The 8,793-nt window shown below is 37.5% G+C and overlaps 1 long non-coding RNA gene and 1 other non-coding gene across 2 annotated transcripts; both read right to left on the bottom strand.

The window, feature by feature from the left end:
• Positions 1 to 4,518: 4,518 nt before the first annotated feature.
• On the bottom strand, positions 4,519 to 4,603 carry LOC131305853 (small nucleolar RNA U30). The gene has a single exon (XR_009193406.1). It is a non-coding gene; the product is annotated as a small nucleolar RNA U30 (small nucleolar RNA).
• A 1,022-nt stretch (positions 4,604 to 5,625) lies between these two features.
• LOC131302351 (uncharacterized) lies at positions 5,626 to 7,993 on the bottom strand. The gene is made up of 3 exons (XR_009191712.1): positions 7,870 to 7,993; positions 6,477 to 6,541; positions 5,626 to 5,867 (listed from the first exon to the last, which is right to left on the bottom strand). It is a non-coding gene; the product is annotated as an uncharacterized LOC131302351 (long non-coding RNA).
• Positions 7,994 to 8,793: the final 800 nt, after the last annotated feature.

Below are 8,793 nucleotides of genomic sequence, written 5' to 3'. Positions count from 1 at the left end.
TTATGCCTTCCCCTCTCTCTCTCAGACATGAGAGATTACTCCTTTGCCTCCAATTCAATCATTCTTTTGAGAACAAAATCATCATTCTTTTTGAAGTTGGACCCCAAAATTTCTCCAACTTCTATAGTACCTCTAATCTCTTCGCCCAGTACTGAGTTACTGATGATAGTTTCTTCTGATGATAACGAAGAGGAAGAATCTGTGACATCAACACTATTCTCTGAGTTTTGATCTAATTCCTCTTGGACTTTGAAGAGATTGTTGATATGTCTTCTCCTTCTTTTTCTGCATGCACCCGGAGTTAGTTCCACTGACAAATTGATGCCTTGAAAGTGAGATGCCCTCTGAAAACCATGTGATTGGGTGGTAATTAAGTCACTCAAATGTACAGTGGAACTCTGTTCTCCACCAAAGCCTATAGAGAGGCCCACATTATTTGATCCACCTTCATTATATTGCACCTCCTCTTGGGCTGAGTTAGGATCCAATACGTTATGCTCATGACCCACAATTTCTGGGTCAACTTGATGGGCTAAAGTGTTAATAGCTTCATTAATACCAGGCCCATCAACATGGTCTATATCCAAGCCCACAGAATCTACTACTCTAGACACATCTTTGTCTACCATTACAGGGCTCTTCGTTTTCTCTTCCATTGTCTTTCCATCCTCACAATTCCTCTCATTCCCCGTGTCAGAGTTTGCCACGTAATTGACCAACTCATCATCATCGTCTTATTCTTCTTGGGGTTGAGATAAATCTGAGTTTGCCATGGGGATTTGCTTCTCCGCTTCTGATAATTGATCACATGAATCTTCCATTACCTTAATTCTGTAACTTTTACCTTCAATGTCAATTCGATCTTCTTCTTCTTTTTCTGCTGCAATCCAGCGGCGGATCACTTTCTTCTTCAACTTGACTCGAAAGAAGAGTTTTTTTTTTTGTTTTTTTGCATTAAATAGGCTAGATATTAAATCCATTAGCGATTTTTCCATTGCATCTTTTCGCTGCCTAACTTTTCTATTTTGAGACATGGATTTTTGTTTGCGCACTCTCACTCTATTCTTGTCATTCTCAATCTTCGTCACAGTACCTACTACCAATATTAGTACACGTCACCAATAAAAAACCCAATACAAGTGATCTGTATTTTGTAATCCTACTAATTACTAAATCAATCAACTATGAGATAAAAAAAAAAGCAGTCACATTTCATACTTATGCTCTGAATTTATTATGCATATATATGTATGAAAAAAAAGAAGAAGTCACAATCCCCTATGAATTTATTATGCATTTATGCTCCACTACCACTTTTATATTAATTTATTATGCATTTTTGCTCCACTCCTCCTCGACTAACCAATTCAATCGAATAAAGAAAAGATTCAAATGAAGAACAGAAGAAGTGCCACTTACTATTGTCGTTACTACCGAGGCGAGAAAGAGAAACAAAAATCTCAGTCCTTTGAATTTGCTCTTACCTCTTGCAATTTGCAAACGAAGACTTTGATCGGCTTCGGCAACTCAGCGTTGAAGAAGATCAGGGATCGAAGGACAATAGATTCAATGGAAGACTTATTTGATCTTTCTTGGGTATTTCTTCCTCTTCAAAGTTAGGTTTAGATCAGGTATGGAAAATTTGGGGGCAATGAAGCAATCCCGATTCCCATCCCGTCCCTTCTCTTTTTTTTCTGGTATATGCCCTTCTAATTTGCCTTCTTAATTTTCTTTTTATCTCCTATTTACCCCAGACATAGAAAACCTTTTGTTCACCTTCCTAATTTTCCCAAAGTATCATAATTATGTAAAGTGGGTGGAAACTATACATCTTTACAAATATTTTTTTGAATTTGTAAAAAAAATTTTGGATTACGCCCCTAAATTTTTTTCCTTTGGATTTCAATAAAATATATATATATACATATATTATATATATATATATATATATATATATATATATATATATATATATACAAATTTTTTTTTTCTGTTGCCCTTTGTCGGGGTTGTCCAAGCCGACGGGCTTGCAGGGCTTACCCCGGCCATCCCTGATTCAGGAGAGGGTTTTGGTGGGTGATGGTGGAGGTGGGGGTGAAGTTGTGGCGGCAAATAGTGTTTTGGTGGCTATTTTGAAGACTTTATTGGTGGTGATATTAGCATTAGGGACAAAGCAGTTTGTGGTTGGGATTACAATCTCTGCTTTCTTGCTAGTTTTCATGGAACACGCAGGGAAGCATTTGAGCTGGTTGCTTAAGCCATGTTTGGATGAGCAGAGATTTTTGGTTGAAAAGGGTTTGCGCTTCTTTGGAATCAAAGTCATTATATACGACAATAAATAAAAATTATACAATATAATCATATCGTTAACGAATTTTTTTGGGAGGAGATACGCAGAAATCCAACTTGTCCAATCTGAGATATGAAAAAGGGTTTTCATGGAGTATGCGGTGGGTGTACGGGGATATGAAGTTTGTGCAAATAGCTCTCCAATTCTTGACATGTGAGGATGAGAACTGTAACGACCCGCTCCATCTTTGTACAATATTGTCCGTTTTGGACGCCCAAAACCCATAGACTTTCCAGTAAGTCATCCATCCCTGGACTACCCTAGGATGAGTATGCTTATCTGTGAAGTTCCTATGCGCTTTGGTCTGCCCTCACGGCTTTAAAAAGCCTCGTACAAGTGAGAGATATTTCCTTATAAACCATAATTTGCCCCCTCCCGTCCGGATGGAGCCGGCTATCCTGCAGTACCATAGGCCTCGTTCCAAAACGGATTTTAAGTCCTTATTTTTTAAGAAGGCAATTTCAAGCTTAAAAATTATAGGCTTATTAAAATCTAAAAATATGCAATATGGATCTTGTTTGATAGATCTCATTGAGATCTTTAATACGATGCAAAAAAAATTAAAAAATTATTTTTCATTTACATTATTTTTGAGTTTGAAAATGTGAAATAAGTACTTATTTTTTAAGAAGGTGTTCTAGAACGGGGCCTAAATGGCATTAGGGCCATTGACCATTTAGACACACATTTTAAATATTAGGGACGAAATTGGTTAAATGTGTACATTGGGGACGAAATTGGCAACTCGCTAATACTTTGGGGACCAAAAAGATTAAAAAAAAAAAGCCGTTTATTTTTGTTAAGATATGGCGGGTCAAGAAGGGAAGGGTATTTTGCTTTCCTTATTAAATCTCTCTTTTTTTTCTTTTTTTTTTAAATATTTGCTCTCCCTCTCTGTCTCTATCTTTATCAAGCCGGAGAGAAATAGAGTGAGGAAGAAAATGTTAGAAAAAAAGAAATGAGAGATTCGGTAAGGAAAGCAATAATTAAGTTTCCTTTTTTTGATTCTTTTCTAATCACGTGGCTAGTATTTTATCAAAAAATAATTCAATGCTGATAATTGTTGCTATTATTTGTATGCCTAGACATTATTAAAAAAAATTATTCTATTTATAGGCATTTTCAAAAAAACTGATCTATTTACTATTTTAACAAAAAATAATTCAGTGGTGATAAATGTTGTTTTCATTTATATGCCTAGATATTTTCAAAGAAAACTGCTCTATTTGTAGGCATACAAATGAGATCAACATTTTTCACCATCGAATTATTTTTGGTTAAAATAGTAGTCATGTGAAAAGAAATAAAGAAAGAAAACCTAGTTATTGCTTTACTTACTAAATCTCTCATTTTTTCCGTAATATTTTCTTTTTCTCTGAACCTCTCTATCTTTATCAAGTTGGAGAGAGAAAAGCCCAAGCAAAGGGGAAATGACAGGCCGGTCCTTTTTTTTTTTGTTGGGTTCCATCCCAACCCTTTTTTGTTATGTTATTCTTTCAAGACCCTTTTTTAATATGCTTTTACTATTTTGCCCTAGTCACTCTCTACCCCCAGAATTTACACCCCTTTGAAGAATTTACACCCCTAAGAATTCACATCACAATAATTCACACCTCCCAAAATTCACACCCATTTGCAAGAATTCACACAGCTTTGCAAAATTCACAACCCCAATAATTTACACCTTTCAGAATTCACATTTGTTGCAGAATTCACACCCCTTTGCAAGAATTCACACCCTCCAAAATTCACACATCTTTTCAAAATTCACACCCCTGAGAATTCACACATCTCAGAATTCACATCCGTTGCAGAATTCACACCCCTTTGCAAGAATTCACACCCTTCAAAATTCACACTCATTTACAGAATTCACACCCCCAATAATTCATACCTTTTAGAATTCACACCTGTTGCAGAATTTACACCACTTTGCAAGAATTCACACCTTCCAAAATTCACACCCCTTTGCAGAATTTTTATTTTGTCTTTTTCTAGAATTCTTGGAGATAGGAATTCTTAGGGTGTGAAATTTTAGGGACAATTTTAGAAATGTGAATTCTTGGGGCTGTGAATTTTTTATGTGAATTCTTGGGCATGTTGCAGAATTCATACCCCCAGAATTCACACCATTTGTACAGAATTCATAGCCTTTTATAGAATTCACATCCCATAAAGAGTAAGAGTGAATTTGAGGGTTTCTCCTCATAAAATCATCAGATTAACAAGATATACACATTCCTTATCCCAGAATTCACACCGCGTTTCATTATTGATGGGTGTAAATTCTTGAGTTTGTCTGGTCGAGGAAGTCGAGCAAGGGTTTGATGAGAACGGTGGCGGCTGGGGGTTAGAACTCAGCGGAAGGGGGGAATGTTGGGGAAGGAGAAGGTGGCGGAGACGGTGATGTCGGTGATGCTGAGGTGGCGGTGGGTGAGGTGGACATTCTGGATGGTGGGGAGGATGAGGTCGGAGAAGGTGGAGGGGGGTCGTTGCCGACAGAGATGGCGGAGATGCAGGCGCGGGGGAAAGGGGAGACGGGGGTGTAGAAGAAGAGGTGGGCGTTGGATCGGTTGTGAGCGAGGAAATGAACGACTGACAGGGGGAGTTGGGAGGAAGACGTTGGAATAGGGGGTATTTTGGGTATCTCGTTTAAAACGGGACTCACATGGGTAGGGGTTGATATTGAATGGGGTTGGATGAACACACGGAGACAAAATGGAGCCGGTTTGAAAGAACCCCAAAAGCAAATGCTAATTATGAAAGAAGGAAAATTTTAAAATCAGCTCAATAGGCTGATAATAATAAGTATCTGAATATACATTAAAAGGGGTAAAAATACATAAAAATATGTATTTTTTTTATCTTCTAATGTACTTATCGTCAGCTCAGTATGCTGATAAGAGCAAGACCGAAGAAAAAAAGGAGAGAGATTTGGAAAGGAAATTTAAGAAAACAATAATTAGACTTTCGTTTTTTTGTTTTTTTTCTAATCACATGGCTACTATTTTAACGAAGAGTAATCTAATTTGATAAAGATAGAGATAGAGGGGAAAAATTAATTAATATTACAAAAAAAGATAAATAATTTGGTAAAGAAAGCAATAAATGGATTTTCCTTTTTTGTTCCTTTTCTAATCAATCACATGGGTATTGTTTTAATGAAGAGTAATCTGATGGTTAAGCTGTCACACCCCGCCCCGCAAACGGCATCCAGAGTGGGCCCGAGTTAGCGCGGCCACGTGGCATTCCACACAATAGACCACACCACACTCTACAACCAATCAGAATACAAATTAACGGAAGACTTCTCACTTAAAATACAACCAAGTCAACGCCCAAACCTCAACTCTCAAGTTATAATAAATATCCCTCTCTCCAATTAATTACAAAACATTTAGGTTAGCTTCTAGACGAATCAGCTACGCAACAATCTAACCAAAGACATCACCCGACGCTAGTCTAGCACTCTCCAAAGCGTTGACCAGTAGTGGACCCACTCTAAGCCACCTGCTACCTAGCAGTCCAAAAAGGAAAACCAGAGTGTGTGAGATATAGAAATGCTCAATAAAATGTCACAATATCCAAAACAATATCAATAAGAATATTCACCACCAACATAACTGCACTACCCATATGAGTACATTAGTTATAACCACCACATCCGCCAAACATAGCAATATTATCCAATAAACAACCACATAGCAATAACTGAATCAACGACAGCATGAATATAAATCACACAAGCATGCAGTGACACGTCTGCCACATTCCCATGTACCTAAGGCATTGTGTCCCGCAAACCATGCTCCTAACCTCCGTTAATTAGACGGAATGGCATACGACATGGCGTGACTCACTCCACAATCCTTTCGCAGGTACAATCAACATACAACAAGCATGCATACCATTAGCTAAACAATATATAGCATGATATACAATTTCGACCACATATATCCATATCAATAGCTAAACCTCGATTAGCATGATATCATTGATATATAATCACCTCCACCGCATTATTTACATATCGATAATCATATTGAAAGCTAAAATACCATAGCAAGATATATACATACCACCATAGCAATATCTTATTGAGAAGAACCATATCAGACACACTCACCTTTCATTCGACTGGAGTATGCCAAACTTACGGTTTCGGCACCTCCTAAAAGACCGGCTCGTTACCTAGCCACAAGTTAACCCATATTAGCATATGAACATCTAGGAATGTTAAACCAAATGCTAGACTAACAAATCATAACATGCCTTCTACACTTCTACACTAGCTCATGGGGCAAACATTACATAAAGTCACCAAAATCTCTAGAGGTGTCCGGGAGTACCCACGTACCCGGGAGACCTCACACATCTTTTCCATACTCCAAGGTACTCCAACACACCCAAATATATCAAATATAAAGACCCATAAGTGTACAATCTCAACCAAACAGACCAACGCAACAAAACTCCCAAAACAGGAATGACAACCACAACCAGCCTGTCTTATTTTGGCCATATCTAATTAAACAACATGAATTCCAGGGCGACACTTAAACCATTGAAAAGTAGACTTCTTCTTCTTTGAATCCATAGGTCATACATCAAAAACAGAGTTCGGGTAACCTAACTACGGCCTTACGATTATAGCTTCAACATAACAGTAAAAACTGATGCAAAGGCAGAATTTAGGTCAACTTTAGATGCAAATCTGTTATCGCTCGGACATACCCATGATGCATGGGATGTATCGTTGGAAAGCTCTATGTGTCTAGTTTCTAACAAAACAAACGGTGTGTCATTTCGAGTCCCGAGCTAAGAGTTATGGCCATTATACCAAAGTCCGTCGGTGCTGTCAGATTCTACGCGGGAATAAGTAAAATTGATTGAAAAATCATAACTCTTTCATCTTAAACCCAAAAATATTGAAACCAACACCAAAAGTTGCACCACTACAAGCCCTACACTCAATTAAAATCCCAGGTTCAGAAATGAGAGGAGGTTAACCCAACAATCAAAAGAAAAACCGATTCGCAACCATTTTCACCCCAGTCAACCAACCCTGCTTTAGAAATTCACCAAAAATTATATACTTAACCAAATTACTTGATTCCAACGCCAATCTCTTCTTAACTTAAATATGCAGCTCCTGTAAAAGACCCAAAGCCACCCAAAATGTTCATCATGCCCAGAAAGTTAAAAGAAGACAGCCACGCACAGAATCGCACATCCAGCAAACAGCCAGTATTCAAAAATTCATAACTAATTGTGTGATTATCGGTTTTGCATGATCTTGGTACCAAAAGCTTCGTATTGAAACGTACTTTTACAGTTATGAAGACACCAAAAATTGATTCCTAGCAGAAGGGCCCCCAAAAGACAGATTACCAAAACCCACGAATTTGACCCAAAATATGAACTTTGTCAATTTCCTTCCAAAACTCAATCCATGGAGAATCTAGCCACACAAATATGAAATTAAACATGGATTACACTTCTAGAGTATAAGAACTTACTTGTCACCGAGTTGGATCGTCGAAAACGGACCTCTCCTTCCTCCCTCCCTCTTAGCCGTGGCTTCCTCCTTCCTCTCTCTCTCTCTCTCTCTCTCTCGCTATGTCGGCAGAATTGGGAGTCGGCAGAATTGGGGAGAATCTGATGGCTATTTAGTCACTTAGGAAGAAATCCCATGTGGTCACCTCTCCTCTCAACTTATACTCCAAACCAATAACAATTCTCCATGTAAATCACACCAAGGCCCCTCATAGAATCCAGCAAATACAAATTAAACCCCAAACCTCAAAATTAAATTGAAACTCTAAATATCCCGGGATGGGTGTTACATATACTACATTAAAAAAAATCCGCTGGTTATAAATGTTGCTCTCATTTGTATGCATAGAAATTTAAAAAAAAAACTGTGATGTTTTATAATATAGATTACATCATAAAGTTTGTTGCTTTCGGATACTTTAAATTTTTACATTGAAATGCATGATTCTAGCCTAATGTAGTTAAAATATACCGATCGTTTTAATTTTTTTCTTTAGGTTACTTCAACAGTCACGTATTTATTTTTTATTTATGAAAGAAATTGAGAAATGCGAATGTAAAATAATCGTTTTAATCAAATCAAAGCAAAACTATTAAGATTATAAGTACCCATACATGAATAATTGCTTGACCGATTTCTAGATCTAAAATAATGGGTTGCCCCAAGCGTAGGGTTGAGACCAATATAACACAATATTTGGTAAGACCGGAGTCGAATCCACTAAGGACGGTGAAGTGTGTGCTGTGGAATCTCGGGTTGTAGTATTAAAATTAGTTCTTAGGTAGCCACCTCTTGTCTTTTAGTTGATTAATTAACTAATACTCACAGATAACTTGCTAAAATGATAAAAAAGAGAGGCACAGTCGTAGGAAATCCGACGCTCGTT

The sequence above is a fragment of the Rhododendron vialii genome, chromosome 10a, assembly GCF_030253575.1.
Source record: "Rhododendron vialii isolate Sample 1 chromosome 10a, ASM3025357v1".
In the NCBI taxonomy this organism is placed as follows: Eukaryota; Viridiplantae; Streptophyta; class Magnoliopsida; order Ericales; family Ericaceae; genus Rhododendron; species Rhododendron vialii.
This window is presented reverse-complemented; position numbering and strand designations above follow the sequence as displayed.